Consider the following 271-nt stretch of genomic DNA (forward strand, 5'->3'; position numbering starts at 1 on the left):
TTTTTTCATCACATAAAATGGGCCTTTTGAAATAAGGTGAAAATGTCTTTGGAAAAAACATCAAATAAAAAGGACCCACTACATTGAAAAAGTGACAAAAATGTCAAAAAATGCCATACCTTTATTTCATGGTTTGCGGGAAGACAACACAAGGGTTAAAAATAATTACTGTCCAGAGGTGATTCTAGGATCAGACCTTTTTTTGGGGGGGGGTGCTCAGCCCCTAATGACAATGTGACATAGATACATTGGCTTGCAAAAGAGTTAACAA

General features: G+C 36.2%; 1 protein-coding gene across 3 annotated transcripts in view; it reads right to left on the reverse strand.

Annotated features, from left to right (window-relative positions):
• The window catches only part of LOC116693712 (bromodomain-containing protein 1), a gene marked incomplete at its 3' end in the record, with an annotated part of 18,285 nt that overhangs the window by 1,780 nt on the left and 16,234 nt on the right, over positions 1 to 271 (reverse strand).

The sequence above is a fragment of the Etheostoma spectabile genome, chromosome 8 (genome assembly GCF_008692095.1).
Source record: "Etheostoma spectabile isolate EspeVRDwgs_2016 chromosome 8, UIUC_Espe_1.0, whole genome shotgun sequence".
NCBI classification, from domain to species: Eukaryota; Metazoa; Chordata; class Actinopteri; order Perciformes; family Percidae; genus Etheostoma; species Etheostoma spectabile.